Below are 25,103 nucleotides of genomic sequence, written 5' to 3' on the forward strand. Positions count from 1 at the left end.
CAGCAATGAAACAGCAGCGCGAGCCCAAGTTAGCTGGCACAGGCCAGCCACGGGCATAGGTGCTGGAACTAGGAGTGCTGGGGGCACTGCTGCACCCTCTGACTTGAAGTGGTTTCCATTCTATACAGGGTTTACAGTTTGGTTCAATGGCTCTCAGCACCCTCAGTGTAAAAATTGTTCTAGCGCCCCAGCCATGGGTTTTTCTTTGCTATGGAGACATAAGAAAGCAAAAGTTTGACCCACAGACACCAAAGATACCATGAACACAGCAAGAGTGCAGGTGCCCTGAAGAAAGGGGAGTACTGCCCCATAGGGTTGCTGATTCTCTGTTCTGTGCAGAAAAGACTCCATGGGCACAGTCAAGCCATGAACAAAGACTTCAGGGATCAGTCCCCTCTTTTGCTTCATAGTCTGTCGGGCAACCATTAAGGTACACAATATAATTATCGAACAATGTGGTTTTATTTCTGAAACTGATCTGAATCTTGACTCCTACAATTGTTACATTGTGAATAAATAACAATTATTATTGATTAGTTCCTGAGGGTGCTTTGGTTTTGTTTCTTTTTTTAATTAGCTGCTATGCAAAAAAATTTATTTGCAATAATTCTCTGTGTTTTTGTGGGGTGGGGATGGGAAGGGTACTTATCCAGTGAGGGCCAAATCCTTGGCTATCCTGATGTAAGTCAGCACGGTTCCATTGACTCAGAGCTAGGCTTATTTACCCCAGCTGAGTATCGGGCCCAGAAATTCAATACATTAAATAAATCCAAGCCTAAATACTTTTCTTTCTTTTTGGACAGGGCCTGGGCTAAAGGCTCACGTGATGCATTGTAGATAAGGGAAGGAAAGGATAGGAAAGAGTAGAATATAGGTGTGCGCAGGCATTACCAGGACAAATCCAGAAGAAAAGGAATAAAAAAGGATTTTGTTTCTGTGGCTCTTTGAAAATGGTGTAGTATCTGTGAGCATCAGTTGAATTCAGCCATATAAAAACAAGTTACCTCAGCTATGTGGCCTCAGTGTACAATCTCAGCTAATGTCATCTCAGCCACTGTACCGTGTACATCCCCCTCATCTACAATAGACCACAGCCAGCAGAGCTGGGGTTCCCTGTAGCCATTCAGTTGGTTTCTCCTGGCTACAAGGCCCAGGATTCTCTGAGTGATCATGCCCCTCCATACTCCAAACTCCTGTGCCAGGCATTCTTTGGTTGGTTGTGTTTGTGGGTAGTGGGGCTTGGAGGAAAGGGGATCAGATCAGTTCCATGTAGGGCTCAGGGTTTTCAGTGAAGCTAGAGGAGCAGGGAACCTGTGATGCTTCCCAGCCCTGGGCATGATGAAAGAGGGTTATTTGAGTCCCAAGGGGGCTAAGTTATTATCACTACAGAGCTCTCAGTCAGCACAAAGCAGCTCAACAACACAGTGTCTCAGATTTTACTCGCCTCACCATATAACCCCAGATAGAGCCATTTCATTTGCTTTGCCATTTGCAACTCTGATAAAATGGTCTTATCAACAGGCTGCCTAAACAACCGGCACTTCCTTAATAGCCTGCCAGCAGACTTCTTTCCCAGGCTTGGCATTTCGTTTATTAAGCCATAGCCCTTTGGTGAATTCACCTATTATTTCAGGGAAATTCAGCCTGCAGTCCAGTGAAACAAAGTACAAAGAGGAAAGTAGCCCAAGGCCACTGGCCTGGATCCCACCCCACCCTAGTCTCAAAGGCATTGGGCATTCCTCTACTTGAGCAGCTAATCCTGATTTTTAAAAGAATTCTTCGACTACTGCTAATCCTTTGGGTCTGTTTCAGACAATTAAACCAGAGTCCATCAAAAAGCCACCTCCCAACCAACAGCACCATTTCAACATTCACTGTTTGAGACAGCTGGCTTTACCATCAGTGGTAGCCTGTCCTTTCAGCCTTCCTGGAAGGGACAAACGCAACATCTCAGGTTGAGCGGCCGTCATCTTTGTTCATGCATAGCCAGATTCTTCCACCTTCCTCTCATTGAGTAGCGCCTTACTCTTCAGGCAGCCTGTTGAAATTACTGGGCCTGAGATCCTAGAATGTTGGAGGATATTTGGGCTTTCACTTGCAAGTTGGACCCGTGTCCTTCATGACTAGTTAAAAGGGAAAAAAAGGGGGAAAAGTGCAGAGAGGTATTGGTTCTGTTGTTTCTGGAGGTAATTAATGCTGCCTAAAGACAGGGCAGGATACCAGCCTGCTTTGAATTAGTAGATGCTTGCTTAAGGAACTACTTTGTGATAATCTTACTAACTGTCCCATGCCATTGTAGTCCAGTGAACAGAGCAATGGCGTAGCACTCAAGAGACATGGGTTCTCATCCTGGCTTTACCACTGACCTGCTGTGTCAACAGAGTGACCTTGAACAGACCACTTCCCTTCCTGGTCCTCTGTTTTCTTTATCACCTTGTCTATTTGGTTTTTCAGCTCTTTGGAACCAGGGACTGTCTCTTACTGAGTGTGTTTATAGTGCCTTGCACACTGAGGATGTGATCTTGTTTAGGGCTTCCAGGTGCTACTGAAATACAAATACTTAAATTGAACTTGCCTTTTTGGGCCCAACTTATTAAGAGGAGTCTCTTGATACCTGCCAACCAGATTTCAGGACTGGGAATATTACAGACACTGCAGTGTCTCATTGATTGATGTTCTCCTAGCAATGGAGAATGGGCAGGCATTGAGGATGATTATTTGAGATGTCTCATTGCCCTTTGGAATTGGTACAGTTAGCCATGCTAATAATTTATTACTAATAACAATAGTTTGCACTTCCTGTACTGCTCCCCTAATTACCAGGAGCAGCTAAACACATCAAACTTTGCTTACCGTACTCATACAAGTAAATTCAGGATTATGATCTGATATATTTTCTTCCCTATTTTAGTCTCACAAGTCAATGGGAGGTGTGCTCCTAAACCCCTTAGGTACTTTAGAAAATCTCATCCTGTAAATCTTATTCCCCCCCCCCTTTTTTTAACACAATAGACACCTGTTTGGTGAAGGGATGGTGAGAAGTGGGTAAATGTCTGAGGCAGAGCGCAGGATTAACTAGACTCTCTTGTTTGCAACCCATGCCAGCGTGCTGAGGTCAGTGAGAACACAGCACAATGGCAGGTTTTAACGTTCTTTAGTATTTTGTTGCAGAATTTAGCCGGGACCCTGGGTTAGGTAAAATGATGCTGCTCTCACCAATTGTACATACTCATCAACTGTCCTCTTGCTCTCACCCTGTTTCATTTAGTGGAGAAGAGAAGAGGCTAGATGGGACAGGGGCACCCAGGCCAGTCTTCACAAACTGGTATGCCTAAAGTTAGATACCAGCATTCATATGTAGGTGACTACATAAAAGTGTTCTGAGCAGCCACAGCTCTCATTAGCTTCCCCTGGTTTCATCTTCAGCTTTGAATCTGATTAGGTCACAAGGTAAATGAGTTTAGTGATCTTGTGCAAAAGCAGCACATGCAGGGGAGTTGTGCAAAGCTTTGGTAATTTGTATCCGAGAGCCCTACTTTGCTGTACAGTAGTCAGCAGAGGACTGCTCCCCCGTTGCCATCCATGCTTTCATAGCGCTGCAGAAAAAGTTGTTTACCACAGATACCACTCAGAGCTTTGTTTGTTTATTTGGTGGGAAGCACAATGCGCAGGTGACCTGCTTTGGCCCATAGCCAAGCAAAGACGGGGGTGGAAAAAGGAAAAGAAACCACTGATGCCTGCAGCTGTTGCAGTAGTAGTGTGCCTTGTATGAAGGCAGCTTCCTCCTCCTCATTCTCCTTGGTGCTTTCGGTTTGGTGATTGTTTTAATTGCATTGCCTTGTGCATGTTCTCGTAGGCTGTCAGAGGTTGGTAAATACTATGAAACGAAAGCCTTTGGGTTAGTGCCTCACACTGCTCCGATTTTAACACTGGATGCATATGCAGATCTTGGGTGGTGCCATTGTAAGCTGGTGTCCTCCTATTGGGGGAGATAGCACAGATAAACAATGAGTTATTACTGAGATTGGTAATTATTTGTATTATTGTAGCTCCTAGAAACCCTCATCATGGACCAGGACCCCATTGTGCTAGGCACTGTACAAACCCAGAACCAAAAGATAGTCCATGCCACAAAGAGATGACAATCTAAGTATAAGACAAGAGACAACAGATGGATACAAACAGAAATTTAAGAAGTGGATGCTGGGGGCTGGCATCAGTGGCCAATTGGCTGCGGACATCATCCTCTCAGTAGTGAGTGAGAGATGATATGTAGGGCAATATTTAAAGAAGCCTGGTCTGGTATTTCATTTCATAGTTGTGCCTTGTCCATCCATGAGAGCTTGCCTTCCCTTCCCTTTATAAATGTACACACACACTTGGGTGGGGAAGGAGATTACATATACTGTATATATTGCATATGTGTGTGTAAAATTTCAAGTTGCTGTTTCAAACCATGGAGGCACTCAAGCTACTTTTAGTAAACATGGCTGGAAATGCTTAACGTTGGAAAGCTACCAATTTTCAGCGACTGCCTTCTTGAACATGGCTGCACTGTTTTTGCTCAAACTTTCAAAACAAAAATTTCACCTGAGGTGGAGACCAACCATGGGAAACTTCAGAAATTGTCAGTTATATTTAAGTAATCTATAGTAGTGAGAAGTGTTAGGCAGTCTTAAATTTAGGTGTCTCCAATGGTCTACCTATGACACACAATATACACACAGTGTATAAAGCCTGTGTATTTATCCCCCACCTCTCCACCCTAGAGTCATTTGTGGGACAAGAAGGGATCAGTGGCAAGATTCTGTGGCAAGTTTTGTTTTTTTAATGGTAGCTGTTTGAAGCTCCAGGGAGGTTTGGAATGTTAGAAGCAGTCCTGGCAGAGATGAATTAATGGGCAGAGTACAGGTGAAGTGACCAAAGGTGTATGATGAATAAAATTTAGCACATGAATATCATAGTGTTAGTCAATGGGATGCCTCACATGAGTAAGGACTGCTTGCATGAGCAAGGGCCTGGAAGAGTGGACCATATATCCTTTATAATAGATAGCCCAGCTGCTGCAATTTATTCCCTATAGGTCAATGATGTGGTTCGTCTGAGAAATGATTAGTAATGAAAGCTTCATCCTGCAAGTTGGGGAGAAAATCCATTGCCTTAAATACCTCCACCATGGCTTTCCACAAGGTCCTGTTTTGGTTCCCCTTTTGTTCAACATAAACTCATATGACCTTCCTGAGACGCAGGCTGAGAAGTATGTGTATGCTGATGATATCTGTATTCCTGACACTGGAAATGATTTCCCTAGGATTGAAGGGAATCCCAGCCAAGACATGGATACTTTGATCACTTACTTCCAGCAATGGAGACTAATTCTTAGTGAAACCAAGACCGTGGCAACTACTTTCTAACTAAACAATAATCTTGCCAATCAACCCATCTCAATCCAGGTACAAGGATGGCTACTGCCATTCCAACCAGTTGTCACATACTGGGTAGTAAAACTTGACAATAGTCTGACACATCAGCCTCACCTGGAACACCTGAAAAGGAAGATCTCTTCCCATACCATCTTGATACAAAAACTATCAAGAACCTCCTCAGGAGCAGATCCTTCAGGCCTTCATCTATCTGCTTTGGCCCTGGTGTTTTCGGACTGGTTTGCAGCTTGGGGACACTGTTGCCACACAGTTTGTCAAGACAGAGCTGAATTTGGCCACTTGTATTATTAGTGGCTGCTTGAAGTACACACCAACCTTCAGTTTTTATGTGCTAGCGCACATAACTCTGCCAGGCCTTTGACGAAATGCCATTAATGCTAAGTTTGCCTGGACAGCTTTGACAGCTGAAACCTGACGCCCCATTTTCAGACAGGAAACAACACACAGCACCGACTTGAAGATCTGCTCATATTCAGGGGGGAGAATCCCTCCCTGTGGACCAGGGTGTGACACCAAAGCTGGTCTTTTGATACCACTTTTCAATTGCAGCTAACTCACTTCTGGACAACAGTGCTGCTCTTTACCATCCACAGATGATCAGCACTGCCAGGGAGCTGAAAACTATGTTCTTATGGCGTGAAAAAGTTTAACACACTAAGTAAATTCAGGAGTCCATCACCTGCACCTGGCTTCTTGTCCACTTGATTGTAGATCCTGGACCAGGCTCAACCAGAGTTGCTGCAACTATGCAACAATTGACCTCATTCCCTCCCCATGCTGTGACTGTAGGGCAGCATTGCAGACAGTAACTCATCAGGTAGAAGAGTGCCCAACTTGACAACTGGTGGGTAGTTTGCAGTGCCTAGTCTTCCCTTGATACAGAGTCTAGCCTCTGGTTACAGAACCTAGTCCTTGATCTGCTCTAGGAATTATTTTGGGGACATTCCGTGGCCTGTGATACAGAAGGTCAGACTCCGTGATCACAGTGGTCCCTTCTGGCCTTGGAATCTATGTCTGCATACAAGAAAAAGATATTCTTTACACAGCCTATGTGGTGATATCTTGGCAGCTATCTTACAGTACATATCTTGAACCACAGTGGGATCGTTAAATATATCTCCGTATTCCACAAATATACATACTGGGAGAGATATCGTCTAAAGCGGTGACGTGAACAATGACAAATCCCCATGCTGTCAGAGCAGCTATGATTTCCCCTCCTCCCCCCCCCCCCAGCTGCTGGTTTCACACTCGCTTTGTTCTCCCTGCTACTGTTGGATGGTTGGTTGGTTTTTATTTTTAACCAGAAGCATTTAAAAGAGAGAGAGAGGAAATGCATGGAAAATGACAGCCATGGACTCAAGCAGCTTTCTAAAAATAAAACACACATTTAAACACCAACCAAATAAACAGTCTTCTCTCTGCCACTGGTGAGTCATGGCTCAGCTTCAGGAAAGCATTTAACTACATGTTAAAGTCCCATTAACTTAAGCGCCTGCTTAACATTAGGCAGTTGCATAAATATTTAGCTCAGTCCGGGCTTACTGAATATCACTGCTCTCATCCTGACAACAGTCCTCATCTTCTCATTGTCTTTCTTGCTTCTTATACTGCTTCGATCACTGTGAGATCTGAATGCCTTGTTTTTCACATTGGCCTGTCCTCTCTCATGTATTCTGTCTGCGTTACACACACTCCCCATTTAGATCTCCAGAACAAGTTCTTTCCCCACACCCTTTTTCCTCCCTCCCCACTTCTCCTAGTGACAAATAGAGGTAATCAGTTCCTGCTGCTCCTGTATCTCCTCCCGTATCTCCTCCCCAGAGTGTCCCTGAATTTCCATGAGATTATATTATATTGTTTTATTGTTGGAATGATTACAGGAACAGGGAAGCCATGTCTTACCGTACCCAGAACTGATGTTTGGGGGTATTGGTGCCCATCAGAAGGAGAGAGGGGATGTAAAAGTATTTATGTCAAGTTTCTATATAGATTTGTCATTCTAAATTGGGTTTTTTTGAGTGGAGAGGAAAGCCTTTCAGTTCTAGCAGGGACATAATGATTTCCCCCTGCTTTTAAAGCCTTGCCTATGGATGCTGTGTTCCAGTCATAATCTTGTCAGTCAAGAAGGAAACCTGTCAAGACGTTTCTTTCATTGGACAAAAGGATTACTGTTTAGCAACATGAGGCATTCCCTAAAAATTAGGGGCATGCACCCAGTCTCCACAGTAATGCCAGACTCTGCCTGGCCCAAGGAGAGAGACTTCAGCCCAGGAAACTGCACCAAGTCCTCCCCAACTCCAGGCCACATTCTTATTCACTCTATCTACCGGGGAAACACAGTACCTACCCTTTTTGCAAAATATCTACCCACCCACCCCAAAACTTCCCTAGACCAAACAATTTCAATGGCATTAAAGGGGGAGATCCTGTTTTTTTTCCCAAAATATCCCGTTCCTCTCTATAGCTGTTGGAGGTCATAGCACAGAAGTAAAGGGCACAATTTCTAGGCCACCCAGTTCTTTTAGGTTTTGTGCAACCCCAGAGTGTGGGGTTGCACAAAGTGCCTACAATCTCCCTAAACTTGGATGGGGACCCTGCAGATGGCCAGTGCACCCCATAAAGTTGGTGTTGCTGGGTGGGAGGAGCTGTTTCAGCAAGTGCTTGCTTCAGCCCCTGCTAGCAGGGTCCTAGAGAACCCCAGATGGGTTCCCTAGTGGAAACTTCAAGGGAGGGAAGTCCATGGTAGTCTGCACTACCCTCCCTTAGCTAAATTCCTCTGGGATGCATCAGCTCAGGCTGGTTCAGAACGTGCAGTTGATACCTCCCTGCACCAGCATGAATTGATCTGGCCCTGGATGTTGACTGTAGCAGATGCCATCTCTCTGTTTGTGTCTCACTCTCTGCATTAGCAAATTATAGACCTGCAGTAATTTTGGGGATGGTGTTTGCATATCTCTTTTTTTAATAGAAACAATCACTCATCTGAGCTAAATTTGTATTTAAAAAAGGTTTGCCAAAACCCAAAAGTATCATGATGAATTTAGTGGTTGCAGCAGTTGCTGATGACAGGGAGGTGGTCACATCTGCTGTACTTACCACTTCCTGTAAATGAACAGGGTCATTAATCAGAGAGACACTTGCTAGTATAGATAAAGTTAAGGTGGTGTCAGCTGTTTTGTTATAAGCCCTTCCGTGTTCTCTGCCACACTTTTTTTTGTTGGTTTTTAAGAGGTTTATCACTCTGATCTTTAAATTTGGAGGCTGGACTAAAACATCCACTATTAAAAGCCCAATCTGCCTGTTGCACCTATGAAAACCTGCCTGTTTGTGCACAGAGGGGCATTTGCAGTCACAAATTGCCAGTGGTACCCATCAGTACGCATTTGCACACAGCTACCCAATTTGCACATGCCAGCATGGCGATTTGCATATGCAACTGCAGAGTTTGTCAGGCAGCACAGTGGAGTGCATGCCTATCCATTGCACTCGCCTTGGAAAACTTGCTCTACAAAATCTCTTCCCTGGAGCAAATGTTTTACCCACTTAATAAAAAGAAAGGAGTCCTGATGTTAGCATTTAGGTTGTGCAAGTACCAGACAGGTGAGAGACTGAGGTTTCATGCTTTCACAGATATTTGGTGGTGGTGGTGGTGGAGAGGGGAGCGGAGGGAAATTTTGAGTTCCTATAGGGCTTGAATGACTTGGGGTTTGTGTACATGGGGAAATTGACTAACCTAGCTATAGTGGAATAATTATGAACCTGATCTTTTAGCACTTATATGTATTTGCCAATTAAAATATCTGTTTATATTAATTCTTGAAACTTGGCTACTGTGTCTGCATGGTGTCTATTCAGGGCACTGCATTCCACACTAAAATTCGCTAGGATACTAAATACCACAGCATCTTTTTTGTAAGACAAAACTGAGGTCCTGACCATTTTTAGTGACTGAATATCCCAAGGCAATTTTATTAAAAGCTGATGTTAATTGCAGAATTATGCCCAAATATGAACCTGAGTAAATAATTCCTTTCTACTTTAAATTCCTGCTGAAGTTTCACCAGTATACCGTATGCTTCCTTGCTTCCTGCCCGAAACTGTAATGTGGTATTGCTGGGTGCCATTGACTAGACAGAGGTGGCTGTATTTCAGTGGTGGGTAGAGCAGCACTGCCATTCCCAAATGTTCAAAAATCATGAGTCAGGCCCTAAAAAATCATGATGCTGACTTAAAAAATCATGAGATTTTAAAAAACCAGGGGGTCTTTTTGTTTGCCTTCTGGTTTTTGAGCTTTTAGGGTACACTCAGGTTATGTTTTTCAGCTTTTCTCCACAGCCATGAGAGCTAAGAACTTGATTTTTTTAACAATACCTGCTGATGGTGAGTAGTACCTTACTGTCTGAGTAATCCCATGGACTGCAGCGGGTCTACTTGCACAGTAAGGTACTACACAACATGAGTCAAGGTGGTAGAATCTAGCCCAAAATTTGTAAGGCACTTTGGGATTCTTAATGCTACATAAATAAAAGCTATTGTTATGATTATTCTAATGCTTATTTATTATTTGTAACATATCAGCACCAAGAAGTCAAGACTCTGTTATACTAGGTACAGTACAAACTTAGACAAAGAGATGGTCTCTGCCCAAAAGAGTTCACAATCTAAGTTTAAAAACAACAAGGAGTCCGGTGGCACCTTAAAGACTCACAGATTTATTTGGGCATAAGCTTTCGTGGGTAAAAAACCCATGCATCTGAAGAAGTGAGGTTTTTTACCCATGAAAGCTTATGCCCAAATAAATCTGTTAGTCTTTAAGGTGCCACCGGACTCCTTGTTGTTTTTGTGGATACAGACTAACACGGCTACCCTCTGATACTTGACAATCTAAGTTTAAGGTGAGAGACAACAGGTGACTATGAGAGACAAACAAGCAGGGGGACAACAAGGGGACAGTGAGACAATTATATTTAGCATAATAAGTAGTGGTCTTGTGTTAGATTATTTTTGTAATAAATCCTATATAACATTGAAGGTGGATCTCTGACCAAGTGTCAGACAGGAGGAAGAGGGGATAGGCACCTGCAGTAACTACGACCTGAGCACTGAACGAGTTAATCCAGAAATTTTCAGCACAGACAGAAATGAATAAACTCTCCAATGCATCAAAAGCAATAACAAGTCTAACTAGTTGTGAAAAGATGTCAGGCAGGTATTGTGCAAATAGGCAGATTTGGTCAGCGTTTAGTGGTAACTTAAAGGAAGGGACAGATGCCTGAGATGGCTACTGGCTCCCTCCACTCCTGAAATCTCTTCTGTTTCCTGTGTTATCGCTGCCAGGACTCTTTGATGTGTTGCACGCTTTATTCCCCTCTGTCCACACGCGCTGCGTGTGGTATTCTCTCTCTTCAAATGGAAGGCAATATCTTTTGTGACACGGCGCAGCTAATGAGCTGTCCTGGGAACTGAAAAGCTGACGCGAGATTGATGAACTCTGCTGCTTGTTTCCGGGTCTGTCTTAATCATGACATGGAGAGATCACTGTGTGTTTTAGTAAAGACCATTCCTTCGTGCCATTCAGCTGCTTCTGCACAGAAAAACAAAACCACACCAAGATGCATTGCAGAGGTTTGGGGGTTTATTGGTGTGGGGGAGGAAAGGGCATGGGATAGTTAAATGTTTGGCTCTTCCTGGCCACCCACAGATGGAGGAGGAAAAGGCTGTTGGAAACCCACTTTTCCCCCCATTAAGTGCAAGTCCTCCCCACACCTAGAGACATCCAGCCACCCACACCAAGAACAACTCCCCCCAAATCCAACCTGAGACACAAACTTTCCCCTTCAAGAGAGCACCTGTCTCAGCCAGTCTGAGGCAATGCAGAGTGTTTCATTCCCATTTTGAGTCATTGAGGCCCTCTCTTCACAAGGAGCCTCTCTCCCCTAATTTATTACACTGAGGCATGATCTATACACCGGGTAAGTCCGCACTTTGAGCTGAAGGTGTAAATTCTAGCCAAGGAAGCATACCCTCACAAGCCCTGAGCTAACAATGCAAATGTAGCCGTGGCAGTGGGAGGGGCTAGCCACCCCGAGTACATGCCTACTGCTTCAGATGGGATCGTGCTTGGCGGCTAGCCCCTCCCACTGCTCCTGCTTTGGCGGCTACACTTCTATTTTTACTTCGCTAGCTCAGCCAGCGCTAGCATGGGTAAAGCTCAAATTTACATCCCTAGCGGGAAGTGTAGATGTACCCACAGAAGTTGTACCAGTTTAACTGCAAGTATGATGATGAACCACTTTAAACTAACTGTTGAAACTTTGTTTGTGGATGATTTTGTTTGCTGCATCTAGTTAACCTACAGACAAGCTAAATCACTGTAAGCCTCATTTAAACGGATGGAAAGTGCCCCTACACAAAGCTGCACCATTTTGACAGAATGGGCCCAGTGTCACACTTTTAGCTACTCCAGGGCAATTTCATGCATAGACCTGACCTGACATCCACTCCCCTGATTTGAGATACCATGAATCCAGATGCAGGGTCTCGGAAGCAGAGAGTCTGCCAGTAGATTCAAGCAGGAGAAAGTAGCCACAACTTCCCTCAGTCAGAGTGGCCCATCTGGGTCAGCTTAGCCCAAAAAGTGGGGAGGGTTAGCCTGGACATATGCCCATTTAGAGATTCATAGAGTTTAAGGCCAGAAGGGATCATCAGATCATCTAGTCTGACCCCCTGAACATCACAGGGCACCAACACCACTCAGCATCCACACAATAAACCCAGCAACTGAAATGAGACCAAAGCATTACAGCATTACCAAGGTGCATGAGTGTCCTCCCCGGCCCCCTGATGGCAAAGAAAACGATTAAGTGAGATATACCCAGATAATCCCGGTTAGTGACCCACACCTACATGCTGCAGAGGAAGGTGTAAAAACCCCACGGTCACTGCCAATCTGACTTGGGGGGAAATGTCTTCCTGACCCCACATATGACAATCATTTAGACCCTGAGCATGTGAGCAAGAACCAACCAGCACCTGAGAGAGAAAATGCTCATTGCCTCCTCAGAGCCCTGGCTGCCCATGTCCCATCTCATCTCCAGCCACAGCCATCCCTGATGCCTCAAAGGAAGGACAGCAAAAAACACCTCCCAGAAAACACAGGGGGGGATGAGGGGGTGGGGGAGGAATCCGTTCCTGACCCCTGCTGGTGGCTGGCTGAAACCCTGAAGTATGAGCTTTTAGGAACATAAGACATAAACTCCCTTTGGTAGTTTCAGCTAGTGGGCTCCTAGGGAACCAAACATTAAGCTGCTGCAACCCAGCAGAAACTCAGAGGGAGAATAGGGCAACAGCTCCCCTCTCTGAAATAATCCTCCACAGCAGAGGGGTCCAGGATGGCAGAAGGGGACCTGTCAGCAAGAGCCAATCTGATACATGAAGGCCCTAATCTAAAATCCATGGAAGTTGGTGGAAAAACTCCCATTTACTTCCATGAGCTTTAAATCAGGCCCTTGGTGGTACGACGGAAAGGAAAAAATGCCATGGCTTTGGTTTGATTTGATGTTTTTCCTGTGGACTACTTTTCCTGAATAAGTGGAAGAACACCAAAGGGAAAGTAGTGCTCAGTATCCCAGTGTATCAGAAACTGAGCTATAGCATAACCGCAGCCGTACCTCCCCTCTTCAGAGTAGCTGGGTCCTTGTCTGTTAGCTGTGCAGTTGTTTGGTCCCCTCCAGGGTCATCCATCCGGATTGATTTATTAATATCCTGGTTCAAGTTAAATTTTACATGTACAATTTTTCTCTTATGCCCACTTTAATGGACACTGCAGAGAGAGCCAGCACACAGGGGAGATTAGCTCCTTGCTTAAAAGAACATTGTCCAGGTATTTTTCATAATCTCTTAAATATTTTTGCTGACTCTTTTATTTTTAATTAGATCCCCTTGGAAAGCTGGCACTGAAATCTGTGTCCTTCCGCTGTTACTGGGGTATTCTGTATACAATGCTCAGCACTGTACAAAACAAAGAAGGGAGATATAGTCTCTTGCCACATATTTCCGTATCTCTTCGACACACAATAGGTCAGATCCGCAGCTGGCATAAATCAGTGTGGCGCCACTGAAATCAGTGGAGGTATGGTGATTTATTCCAGCTGAGAATCTGGCCCAGTTGTTTTTGTTTGTTATTGTAGGGTTGTTTGTGATCAGTGGGGATGTCAATTGGGAAATTTTAATTGCTTCCAAAGGGCTGCAATATAAGTAAGAAGATTAAAAATGCCGGGTAAATTTGCAGCAAAGCGATCTAGACAGTGTCCCAAAATGTACAGGTTGGAAAAAGGTGCTGGTTGTGGAAAGAAGGAGTTTACAAAACTTTAATAGACCAAATTCTGCCTTGGAAACACATATGAAAAACTGCAGGTAGGAGGGGAACTATAGAGCAGAAATTGTTTGCCCTGAGGCTGCTCTAAATTGCACAAGAACCAAATTGGCCGGTTGCTAGCAGGTTGGCAGTGTAACGTAAGGATGGTACAAAAACAACTTTCCCAAGAGTTGTGCTGAGCCACAGCCTTGTTGGGCCTGAAAATTGGGTCTAGATGATGCAGGGTGTGGGCTGAGCAGTTCTGGGATATCAACTTTATGAGCAACCAAGCTTGGGGACAAGGTTTGAGCAGATCTTTATCTTATTGGTAGTTTCTTCATTGATAAAGCCAACTTCCAGGCAGGGGATGCACTTTGACTCTACATTAGGTGCAGACTTTGTTTCAGAGTGTGGTGGGAAGGCACCTTTGCTCATACTGCTTTTGCAAAGTTTGGCTTAAATGACTTGCCAGGGTCACACAGTGCATCAGTGCAAGAGGTGGGAATAGAAGCCAGGTCTCCTGACTCTCCTGGTGCCTTGTCCCTGGGACCACACTACCTCCCTCAGCAATCTCCTTTGCTGCTTTATTTGAGTTTTGCATTTGTCTTGGAGCCCTCTACTATAGATTTATGGGCCCAAGGAAAGGAACGCAATGAGCAAGCAATAGCCTCTTCAAAAAGAAACTATATACCCCCACAATGCAGTAGCTTCTCCATGGCTCTCTGTCCCTTCACAACCCAATGTTATATTAGACTGGCCTTGATTACATTTTAGATCTGTTGGCAGAGATACTACTCTCTCAAAAGACTAAATTACACAGTCATTTCCCGCCAGAGTAGAGGAGAAGTACAAGAATCTCTTTTCTAGTCTTTATGTGACCGCAGGGGTCATTTAAAGGAAAGCAGTACTAATCACAGTGACACCTCCAAAGGAAACCTCCAGCCTTCTCAGATGGGCTGGGTAAAATAGCTTATCTTTGGCTTTTCATCTTCATGATCCCAATCTCGCCATTTCTAAAGAAGGCAAATGCAGGCCCCTTCTGCAGTAATTACAAGAAAGTGCAGGCCTGTTGCCTGTTCTGCAGTAACATGGAAGGGTCAGCTTTGCAAGAAGTTTGAATACAATGCAAGAGAAGCTGGGGTACAGACAGAGGGTGAGAAAAATGGCTGTAATGGCTTTTTTTTAAAATAAGGCTTTTCCCCTGGAGTCCTATTTCCTTAATCGTTGGTCAGATGAAAGCATGTATGTATTGGGGAAGTGTGATCTATTGGGTAAAGCAGCAGGACTCTTGGGTTGTATTCTTAACTCTAACACTAACGTACTATGTAGCCTTAGTTTATAACTTAGCAAGGCATGGAGATATGGACTGACCCATGGGAGCCAGCCACTGGAACGCAACCTATGGCTGTGATGCAGCACCTTATATCTGGAATACATCCACCTGTCTGTTCCCCCACCCCCAAAATCATTACAGGCTCAAACTGGGACATCGGGTTGACCAAGTACAAAAAGATAGGTTATTTGGGTGGTCACAGGGTGTAGAACTCCACCCTTGGGAAGGCCTCAAAGGGCAAAGTGCCTACTGATACCCTGAAGAGGGTTAGCATCACCTATTACAAATGCACACATTGTTATAATTCTAATGCAGACAACAGCTGATAATAGTGCTATGGAGAGCATATATAAATAGACATTAAAATACTGTTTTGGTCCTTTCTGCTTCCAGTAATGTTGCTAAGTTTTCATGCCATCAATACAGAGTTGGCACTTGGGTCAGAGACACTGACTAGTCATCCTCGCCCCACTGGGGTGGCAGAGAGGAGACAGCTTTATCAGACCTATACATGAGAAGTGGGCATTTTACACTTTGCCACCACACCGTTCTGTGGTGAGGGTTAAGATTCCAGTAGGGTATGAGATAAGAACTGAACAAATACCACTGTGCAAAAGTTGCTAATAAGTTTTCCATTCTAAACTGAGATCTGCTATTTTTGCTTCCAGCCACTGAGAAATGTCAGCCTGTTTACACTGCTCCTCTCCTCCCAATGTTCCTGTAGCCCAGAAGACTTGGCTGCTGGGCAAAAAACCCACTGAGATACGGCAGCTGGTGGGGCACAGTCCCGCTGTGTGCCAGGCTCACTCAACTCCTCCTGAAGACACTGGGAGAGGAGGGGGCTCAGAGCCCTTGTAAGACCCAACCCTCACTAACCAATAGGCAGGTATGCCCACCCTGTTCAAATTCCACTACCCCTTTTAAACAGCCACTGGGAAATCCAATTCCCAGCCTGGCTGGCAGGGAGAAGTTTTTTGGAGAGGAAGTCTTCCCCAGTTGTACACAGAGAGGCGAGCCAGAGGGTTGCTACTAATCTCGCTCAATGTGTCCACCCACAGCATCCATTGATATCAATTCAAAAAAGCCTGTCCCCTTCCAAAAGTCTAGGGTTAGCACTAAGGCAGCTTCATTAGCCTCTCAGCTACTTGTCTCAGTGAGATGTGCTAGAACCTGCTTGAGACAGGCTCCAATGACCTATGTAGCCTTAGGTCAGTCACTTAGGGCCCCAATCCAACTCCCATTTAAGTCATAGAGGGTATGCTTCCCAGCGCGCTAGCTGGGCTCAAGCTAGCTCACTAAAAGTAGCAGATTTTGGATTTGGGGCTCTCAAGCCCACCCAACCACCTGAGCTTGAAAGCCCAAAATCCAGCCAAGCCACAATGCCTATGCTGCTACATGTAGTGTAGTGGATTGAGCCCTGCTAGCATGAGTCTGTCTACCCAGCCTGGGAGGCTCACTCCCTGTGGCAATGTTGAGACATACTCTCTTCCCATTGACTTAAATGGGAGTTCAATCAGGCCCTTAACCTCTCTGTTTCTCAGTTTACTGGCTGTACAATGGGTAAAGTAGTTATCTATTTCAGTGGATGTTGCCAGGTTTATGTCATGCTGTTTGGAGTGGCTCATGAACATGAGTGCCTACCTCAGGGCAGACTGTCAGAAACAAGACAGATACCCCCAACTGGTGGTAAATTCTATAATTAGATTTCACCAAGCCAGTAACAAATCTGAATTCCTGGATCACTGTAACAGTCTTACCATGGAGGCAGAGAAAGTCCCTTTAGACTTTCCAGTCCATCTTGCCACCCAGGCAAGCTGGACTTAGTGATAAATGGTCACTTACACCAAAAACCACACAGAGACCAGTCATTTACCACAGATCAATTGGTACCCTAGATCTTACACCAAAGACAAATGCCTGGAGCCAATCCTATAATAAGCTACCTAAAGGTTTATTAACTAGGAAAAAGAAATGAGAGTTATTTACAGGTTAAAGCAAGCAAACATATACACACAAACAAGTTGCAATCTAAATCCTAAGAGTGACAAAGTTGTAGTCATCTGTCAATTCAAAATGTCTTTCAGGGTGGACCCAGGGGTAAACCCTGGGCATCTCTGGCTTCAGCTTAGTGTCTCTGGCCCTGTGGGAGTTGAGACAGCAAAGAGTTAAAAATAGTGGACACAAAGATTTTTCATTTCCCTCTTCCAGCATTCAGACAGATGGGACAATGCCCATACTTCTCCACAGGTGAATGGGGCAATTAACAAAGCTTTTGTCTTATAATGGCCCACTTAAAGCTGCGCAAGTCCAGAGCTGCTCGTACATCATCGACAGTGCCATTACATGTCTGCCCGACGTGTGATAGGACGTTCCACGCCCGAATTGGACTGATCAGTCATCTTCGGACGCACAGAGCCCGGTCATCGAAAGAATTGAGTTGTTGAGGTCTTCATCGATAACGATGGATGAACAACAACAACAGTGGGGATGATTCCCATGCCTGGGATCTCAAGTTCAGAGCAAACATTTTCAAAGTTATAAAGCAAAACTTACATATGTCCTTATAGCATGGAATACAAACGTTGCAAATGAGATTAATGCATGTAGAAACTTACAAGCATTTCATAGAGTCTAAACACATTTTATAAGATGAATACCTGTTTTGAACAAAATGAACATACAGGTGAGCTGGTTTGGTTTCCAGCAATGAGTTTGTCAGTTCTTAGCTAACACCAACGGCCATGGCCAGAGCTGGCACTCGGCTTATCAGCATCACAAATTAACCGTTGTAAAATCCCTTGAGATCTATGAACTAAAAGTTCCTAGGTAGCACAGAGGTGCAGAAATTTTTTATTATATGATTAGGTATAGTTAGCTAAAATCGACCCAGTATCTATAGTGCTCCAAACAGTCATCTATAAAATGCTGCAACAAGATCTGTGAAGACTTATTTTGCATTACTTTGGTCATCATCTTCAAAAACTTCTTGCTAGAGTCCTTTTCTGACACACTGAGGCATCATACTTTTATTTAACTTTAATCTTCTTATACTTTCAACCTCTGCAGTTCTTTTCCATTCCATATAACATATATGGGTTGTCTGGGTTAGTTGTAGCCTTTCTTATCTCAGACATCACAGCTTTAAAAGCTGAGAAAGTAAAAGATGAAGTCAGGCTTTAAGAAAGAGCAGGAGATTTTTAAAATATGGTGGAGAGGCTGGAAGGACTCTCACAGGTTTTGCAAGAGCTGGAAGAATGTAACAAAAGCTTTGCCTCTAGCCTTTAACTAGAATGGAGCTGTTTGAAAGCTCTAAATCAGAGGGGGTACAATGTGTGAGAACAGCTTTCTGTCTCTTTCTGGTAGATTTGGATCTCATCCAGAAATAAAAGCACAGCCATAAAGCAACAGACACATCACATCCAGCCAAACTTCCGTGCAAGCCCTGGGCACCTTGGTAGGCAGAGTAAGTGCAACTCATCAACATAATTTTTAAAAATGCAGTCGCAGCTTGGTCTCTTTCCTGCTCTGTGCTGACATACACTCACATCATGAAGGGCACTTTCCTGCAGCGCACACGTTGCTTCAGAGAAGCCAACGACTGAATGGGCACGTGGCTCACGCTTACCGATCATCCCTAATTCCGTGGCTGAGTTAAGCGCATACTAAGGCAGAGTCAGGTGTGCCTGCATGGTCACTGTCCATTCTCTGCCTGTGCTATGCAGACAGGACTTCATTCTTCAGGTAGCTCAAACCAGTTCCTTTCAATGGCGTAGCTACCGTGGTGCAAGTGGTGCAGTCACACAAAGGCCCACGAGGTTATGGAGACCCAACCAGATGGAGGGAGCAGCCAATGAGTGAGTGGCATTTTGCCAGGTGCGTGGGAGGCACAGCACCTCTCAGGTTTGGTCCGGCTGCCCCTCTGTCATGACAGGAGATCAACCAGGCCAAATTTGAGCGAGTGGTGTTATAACTTGGTGCACAAGGTCACAATGCCACTCAGGTTTGGCCTGACTGGCCCCTTTGTAACAGAGGAGTGGCTGAGCCAAACCTCAGTGGCACTGCGACCCCATGCAGAGGGTCACAACTCTACTCATCAGTCATATTTGGCCCACGTTGTGTGAGTGTGGGGCAGGCGATGGGAGCAAGCAGAATTGGGTGGCAGGAGGGATGGGGCAGAGCGCTGAGCCTGAGGGGCACCAATGAGAGGCCAGAAAGGTCCCAGGGATGCTGGGCAAATGGGTGTGAACTATCAGGTGAGTGGGGAGTGTTGGGGAGCTGCAGGATGAGGGGTTGGGGTGAGTGGGGGATATTGGGGGCAGTGGGGTGAGTTGTGGGGGCTGTGGAGGGAATAGGTGATGTTGGGGGGCAGTGGGGTAGGTTGGGGGCCATGATGTTGATGGTAGGAGAAATTTTTGATTTTAGAATCATGGGGGGGGCCTCTAACCTAATTCTTGCACCAGGGCCCTCTGGGCCCTTGTTATGCCACTGGTTCCTTTCACGAGCACTAAATGTGCTCCAGAAAATAATAAAGTTGCAAAATTGTTTGCTGTGTTGTTGTAGCCAAGTTGGTCCCAGGATATGAGAGAGACAAGGTATGTGAGGTAATGTATTTTATTGGACGAACTTCTGTTAGTGGAAAGGTCAATGTTTTGAGCATCACAGAGCTCTTCTTCATGTCTGGGCAAGGTAACCAGAGTGTCTCAGCTAAACACAAATTGGGACACATGTTAAGCATAAGGGGTTCACATGCTGTAGGAGACTACTTAAAATTAAGTGGAGAATTAGCAAGCAATGGGGTGTGTTACAAATTGTTGTAATGAAACCAGCGTCCCTGTTAAGTCCTTGTTTTTTATGTCTATCAGAGATGAATTAAGTTCCCAAGCTCATCTTTTGAAGGTGTTGTACAGACTTCCTTTGAGGATAAGGGCTGAGAGGTCAGATATGGAGCAAACACTTTGTGAGAAGTGTTTGCCTACAGGTCATAGGGTGTTTTTGTCTTTTTATCATTTGTTGGTGTGAGTTCATTCAAGAGCATAGTGATTGTCTGGTTTCACCCACATAGTTGTTAATTGGCACTGGATGAGGTACAATACTCCAGGAGAACTTGCTTCAATACAGGGGGAAAAAAAGCCCACTGACCACCTACCCTTAATTGTCACCAGCCCCCCCCCCACACTGAAACCCATGTGGGGTCAGAGGGAGACTGGGTATGTTGCTGAAGAGAAAAGCTCAGCCTCTGAGTAAGGAATGGGAATGACTAAAGTTCTCTTAGGGTTAACATTTGCAGACTGACCACAAAAGGCCTGTAAGGGAAGAAGGATGATCTTGTCGGGGCAGTAGCCTAGGACTTGGGAGACCTGGCTTCAAATCCCTGATCTGCCACAGACTTCCTGTTTGACCTTGGGCAAGTCACTTAGCCTCTCTGTGCCTCTGTTCTCCATCTGTACTATAGGGATAATAGCACTGCCTTACCTCACAAAAGTGTTATGAGGGTAAAACACATTAGGGATTGTAGGTGCTCAGATATTACAGTAATGGAGACCATATAATTAAATATATAGATGCACCAGTTAAGTCTCACTTAAACACTCACAATCAGGTTTCAGTTGGTTTTAAGTTTGCGTGTGTCTTCTGCACAGGGGTGAATTTCACCTTAAAGCACTGATTCATGACTGCTGGATAGTGACCGTGTGTTTCACCTTGCAAAGTAGATGTTACGTGAGGTTATCTGCCTCTCTATGCTTAGTGCCATGCTAGCTATACATAGTACAGATAAGAGAGAGAGAGCAAAGATACCCTAATATCAGCCAGCTAGTGAGATGATGTAATGAGAAAAAGGCCTGGAGTAGAGCAACCCACAGAACTGCTCTTTGCCCATCAGCGCTCCTTAAATGTTTCATGCCAATCTGATGTGCTCCAGCATCATCTCTAGATATCCTACCTTCAGAATGCAGCATTTCAGGAAATGACATCTCCCCTCTTCCCCCAGCCAATCAATATTTCCCGAGCTACTACTGTACATTGCAGGCAACGCTGATTTTTGGCCATGTTGCTGCCAGGGTTGATATCACTAGGGATCGTGGCAATGCCAAGCACAGTTTGGAGGAAGCCTGTAGGTCTCTGAGCAGCCTGATGTTTGGAAGTAGCAGCAAACCCATATTTTTCTGCACCAGCTGGATTCTTTCGCTAGCTATGGCACAGCCAAGGCATTGATATCTTGGCAAGACCATAGTCATTAATCACTCTTCCCTGTGACCTGGTCAGGCAAAATAACCTTCTGTAGGTGGTATATAAATACACTTAACCTTTAAAAGAAAGTTTAAATGAGGACCAAAGGCAAAGTGAAAGATCTTCCCCCAGAGGAATGTTTCCAGGTGACAGCTTCTCACCAACCCACCAGGAGAACATATCAAATGAGACTGAGAAGCCTCTTCCACCCAGCCTCATTCATCAAACTGACAGGGCTGTGCCCATCCAGGGACGCAGACCAAACAAGGCAGAGAGCAAGTCCCTCTGAGGAGAAACCAGAGACCGCTAAAATCAGTCCTATTCCCCTGACCTGGTTTGCTACCAACATACTTGGTTTGTTTCCTGAGAAAGGTCAGATTGAGAAACGTGTGTTTCTTCCCGATTCCTGCCAAATGGGTTTCAAATGTTAACAAGATACAAACAAAACAAGTTGTAGGGCAGTTTTCCGGGAGAGCTTCCAGCCCAAAATCAGAGTTCCATTGCCAGAGGACATGGGGAACATGCACATGAAGGGAATGTGTTTATTTTCTTTAGGGTTTCTTAGTGCCACTGTCCTGGGTGCAGCAAGTTCATCAGCCTAACTTGATTAGATGCACCTGCTTTTGCTACTGCCTCTTCTGTAGTTGCTCAGCTGTGGGTAGGGTTAGCGGGTTATTTCCTCATGCTCAGAGCATCTACTGAAAGCAGCAGCATCATAATAACCTTCTTCTTTTGGAAAAGTAGAAAGAGATGGACAAGTGCTTGGAAATCTCAATGAGACTGAACTTAGAAACTCCATAAGGAATGCTCCCTCCAACAGGAGGAGTGTGAAGCCTCCTGTAGAGGACAGTTAGCGCAGCCCTGACAATTCATGATTATTACTATTGTCTTGATGCTCCAGTTCCACCCATATCTTGTGGTTAAGGCACAGGCAGAGCAAGCGGTGACAGAGCTGGTGGATAGGACCTGGAAGTCCTGACTCCCAGTCCTGAGTTCTATCCAATAGACCACACAATGTGTTCAATCTAAAGCCAGTCTTACAGCTGACCACCTCTAATCGCATGCCGATGTGACCTCCTCTTTTACAAAGCACCGAGACGTCGCGGCAGTAGTAACAGAAGTATCTCCGAGGTTATTTACTCTCTTTGTCTTCAGACGGAGCTGTGGCAGCCACCAGAAAGCTTGTTAGCATATCTGCTCTCAAGCACTGTTTGCAAGCAGCGTGCCCCATGGCAAAATGCCTCCACTACTGAGTTCTGCAGTGGCTCTGTCACACCACATCAAAGGCCTCTGCCATTTGTTCCTCTTCTGCTGAGCAAACTGTGTGACAATGAAGACGGAGAGTTGTAACAGTGTCAGCAGGAGCTTAAGAGCGTTAACGGCTGGTATCTCCTTGTCATTCTTATTCTAACCACAGTCATCTATGCTCTGGGGTTCAGAAATAAAATAGGACTCCAGCTCAGGGAGCGTGGTGGCTTCAGTTCAAACCCTGAACCAGTTCTGGAGTCCCAGCACAATTCATGCCAGTGGACAGAGATGCCTCCCTCTTTCTGCCTGTGAGAGCACGCTGGGAGATCCTTGCCAACGAATCTGACTGCTGGCTCTAGCTAGCAAACACCTGTGCGCAACATATCCCCAGCTGTGAGTGTCTGTGTGGTGATGCTGCTTGCTCTGCAGAACGTTCCAGTTGCTTCTTCGTCTCTCCTTGTTGTCCTCCTCCTCCTCACGTTACTATTCTAAATGCTAAGGAAATGTTAATACTTTCAGGTCCCAGTGCCTGCAGAGTCTATTGTTACATTTCAAGGTAGGCGCAGTTAAGAGGGGATTTGGGGGTAGAGCTATGGCTATTTTGGGGGAATCTGGCATTCCAGAAGATCCAGTAGCCATTTCCCTCTCTTTCCTCTTCCCCACCTCAGTTGATGGTAATTTTCTATTTCCTTTTCACATGCCACTGTCGAAACCTAAAGACATATTTAGTTTGTTTTTAAAGGAAACAAGAAGATTTTACAAAGTCTAATATGAATCAACATGTTTTCAAGAAAATGTCAGCTAACGCAGCTGTATGTGCTTAAATGTGAATGTTTCCCCTCCAGCCCTGCAAAACAAACACCAGGGGGTTGTGTTAGTGTGTGAGAACCAGAAAGGGACTGACTAGAAGGAGAAAGTGAAAATGCCCAGATGAGTTTCACTGTCAAATGCTGATTGAAGAGCAGAAATGTAAATGATGAAAAGGAAATGTGATATTTAAAGTTATTCAGGGCCCGATATTGCCACCTTTACTCACCTTGTGTAGTACCTGCTGTATTGTAGTAGGCACTGTACAACCACAGTCCCTGCCCCAAAGAGCTTGTAAAGCCATTTTAGAATACCTTTCATGTGAAAGGTAACATATGCAAAAAAACTAATTCTATTGCATTGTAAATGTGGGCTCCATAACAAACCTCAGAGCTAAATAAAGCAGTGTGTTTTACCATTAGTACATGCTTTAATGTTCCTAAACCCCTTTCCAGTGGTAAAGAACTGAACACCACACGGAAAAAAAAATTAGTGGGTGCTTCCACTGGCAGCCAGCTCCCCCCTTCCTCCCAGTGCCTCCTGCCCACCGTGATCAACTGTTTCATGATATGCAGGAGACTCTGGGAGGAGTGAGGGGGAGAAGTGGAGATGGGGCACACTGGAGGAAGGGGGCAGAACTGGGCTGGAAGAGGCAGGGTGGAGATGGGGGTTGGGGAAGAAGCGGGGCCTGGGGTGGAGCAGGGGCGGGAAGAGGCGGGACAGGGGTGGGGACTTGGGGGAAGGGGTGAGGTGGGGGCGGGGCCTGGGGTAGAGTGGGGGGTTGAGCACCCCCTGGGCCCAGAGGAAGCTGGTGCCTATGTATCCAGGCCTGGTTTCTCTGCTGTGTCTGAGTGGAGAGTGGTTATTGCAGCGAACCAGTTTCAGCTCCCTGCTCCTCAGTGGCCTGGCTCTGGCAAAAGTTAGAGCAGCAAGGAGGCTACTTTAACTTCCACCACTGCTGTAAATTCAGTAACGTAATTTACATTGGAGGAGAATCAGGCATAGTGGAGTTCGGCTCAGCTCCCTCCCAGCCCTCCAACACACCCTTTCCTCTGACCAGGGCCGGCTCTAGGTTTTTGCTGCCCCAAGCAAAAAAAATTTTGGCTGCCCCCCAGCCCTGGGCTCTCACCCCCCACCACCAGCACCCTCCCCCACCTGCACCCCGTGCTGCCCTAGCCCTGGGCGCTCTCTCTTCCCTCCCCCCACCCACACCCCCTGCCACCCCAGCCCTGGGCTCTCCCCCCCACCCCGACGCACTGCTGCTGCCAGGGCTGGCTCTAGGCTTTTGCCACCGGAAGAAAAACAAAAAAGATGGCCGGAATGCCGCCCATAGCACATGCTTGGTTTTCTGGTGCCTAGAGCCGTCCCTGCCTCTGACTTTATGACACAGTAAGGAAGACAAGTGGTGTTGGAGCCTACTACAAATGTTGGTTCCACCAGTGGACTATCCCCCTACCCAAAGGGAATTCTCTGCAGGGAATCTCCAGCCAGTTTCAGTGTAGAGCCTTAGCAAATTGGAGTATGCATTCCGGGGGGGGGGGGGGGGGGGGGCACCTCAACTCTGGAGACAGGGCACTCCTCAGAGCAAGGATATCTCATCTCTGTAGTAGTGAAGAGAACTAAGATTCCCCAGCCTGCCCTCCTCTAGTCTGATCAGTTCTGCCAGATGAGAAGCTGTGGAAGA

The 25,103-nt window shown here is 45.5% G+C and overlaps 1 protein-coding gene and 1 long non-coding RNA gene across 20 annotated transcripts in view; one reads left to right on the forward strand and one right to left on the reverse strand.

Moving 5' to 3' along the window:
* TNRC6C (trinucleotide repeat containing adaptor 6C) overlaps positions 1-25,103 on the forward strand; it is a 380,854-nt gene that overhangs the window by 113,702 nt on the left and 242,049 nt on the right. The window lies entirely within an intron of this gene.
* The window catches only part of LOC122172264 (uncharacterized), a 42,844-nt gene continuing 20,856 nt past the window's right edge, over positions 3,116-25,103 (reverse strand). Inside the window, exon 3 of the long non-coding RNA XR_006172396.2 lies at positions 3,116-3,979. This is a non-coding gene — a long non-coding RNA (uncharacterized LOC122172264). The remainder of the gene's footprint in view (positions 3,980-25,103) is intronic.

This window comes from Chrysemys picta, chromosome 12 (assembly GCF_011386835.1).
Source record: "Chrysemys picta bellii isolate R12L10 chromosome 12, ASM1138683v2, whole genome shotgun sequence".
Lineage (NCBI taxonomy): Eukaryota > Metazoa > Chordata > Testudines > Emydidae > Chrysemys > Chrysemys picta.